The sequence below is a fragment of the Cyprinodon variegatus genome, unplaced genomic scaffold, assembly GCF_000732505.1.
Source record: "Cyprinodon variegatus isolate N-32 unplaced genomic scaffold, C_variegatus-1.0 Scaffold741, whole genome shotgun sequence".
NCBI classification, from domain to species: Eukaryota; Metazoa; Chordata; class Actinopteri; order Cyprinodontiformes; family Cyprinodontidae; genus Cyprinodon; species Cyprinodon variegatus.
In genome coordinates this window covers 138728-140514 of record NW_015151194.1, presented here as the reverse complement: position 1 = coordinate 140514, position 1787 = coordinate 138728, and the positions used below count along the sequence as shown (strand labels likewise).

Genomic DNA, 1787 nt, shown 5'->3' with positions numbered 1-1787 from the left:
TTGAGAGAACCTGTCCATGATGAGCAAGCATGAAGCGACAGTGGAGAGGAAAAACTCCCATTTGGGAAGAAACCTTTGGCAGAACCAGGCTCAACATGGCGGTCTTCTGCCGGACCGGTTGAGATGAGATAGGGAACGCAGTAAAAGTCCAGGAGGAATGACACTGATGAAGCTTTAGCTACGATGGTGGAGGAGGGGATGGAGGTGGGTTGAATCTGGGTCATCTCAATAGAAGTCCGACATAGCGTGACCGCTGCCTGTGCTTAAGGCGCCTTCTATGAGATGTGGATAGGAGTCCCTTTTTAAGATGAACTATGGATGCTGATTGGCCGGTGACTGAGGCGAATAGTAATCGTTTCTTCAGCTGAACTTCCGCCTAGGCTCCATATGGGACAACTTTCTTGTAAAACAAAAGGAGGGCCCAGTAAGAAATGTTTGTGAACCACTTTCTTAATACATGTTGCAGGAATCAGATTTTTAACTGTCCAATACCCGATTAGGATTTAGGCACAACAATGTTACATTTGAAATATAACCCACTTTCTCTTTAAACATGACTTTTAACCTTGAAAAACTTGTCAGCCCTACCACTAACCTCGCTTAGCTGTGACCATCATCACCTAAATACTTCCATTTCCCCACAACCCCCAAAATCTGCGCGGCTCTGATTCAGAGATCTATTAAATTACAGATTATTCAATCAAATATATTTTCTATTGCTATTGACCAGGATTATTTTGCTATGTTTATCTATATGATTTCACTGCCCAGTCCTTCTGTCAAATAAGGGCCACTAGTGCCAAAAAAAAAAAAAAAAAAAAGTAATGTTTATAGCTTAATTTATTTAAAAAGACCAAAAATGATTACATTGCAAACATGAATTGTAACCAGATTTGTGAATTCACCTACTCAAAAATACATTTAGCCAGAGGCCAACAGATGCATTCGGCTCAATACAGAAATGTTTCGGACCAATGAAACGCAGTGACGTGTATGACGTCAACGCGTCAACTAGAGGCAGAAGCAGAACCAGCATTGTTGCACCAGTTTGAGGTGGAATACCCTAATTGTTTTTTTTTTTTCCCCCACTATTGCAGTTGTGGCAATGGTTGTTGTCCTTCTACCTCTTTCTGCACTGGAATTGACTTACAGATTGAAGCTAAAAAAAAAATATATACATCTTGAGTAAATAAATGAAAAACTTCTTTCATCTTAAACATTCACAGCGTTATGTAACTCAACACATCCTCCCACCTCATATCTGTCACTAAAAATCCCGCACCCACCTCTCTCCCCCTCATTTCCTACAGCTTGCACCCGTGTTTTCCACTCTCCTGAGCTCTGGGTGACATTCATTCCTTTTAATCGTTTTCATGCTTCTCTCCATCCTCACCTCCTTCCTCCTCCGCCCTTCAGCCGCTTCGCCTGGGATTATTTCTGACAAGTCCTACGGTGAGACTTGTCTGCAGCGATGCTCACGCTCTCATTTATAGGTCAGAAATGTGCTCATACAAAAGGTGTGCAGATAACTAGAGGTTAATGAGTTGCATCTACTTCTGTGGTTTATATCGGATTTTAGAAAGCCAGTCACTGAAAAATACACGTTCAGCTAAACTGCTCCAAAAATCTGGGAATTTCCGTAAATGGGAAACCAAGAACAGATTGAAACTAGTTAAAAAACCTAAATTTGATCTTTTATGTTCTAGCAGAAGACTTATCATTAGGGATGCACGATAATGGGATTTTGGCCGATATCCGATATTTTCAAACTCATGTAGCCGATAACG

The 1787-nt window shown here is 41.1% G+C and overlaps 1 protein-coding gene across 1 annotated transcript in view; it reads right to left on the bottom strand.

Moving 5' to 3' along the window:
• LOC107098030 (liprin-beta-2-like) overlaps nucleotides 1-1787 on the bottom strand; it is a 128060-nt gene that overhangs the window by 119697 nt on the left and 6576 nt on the right. The gene's annotated exons all lie outside the window — the stretch shown is intronic.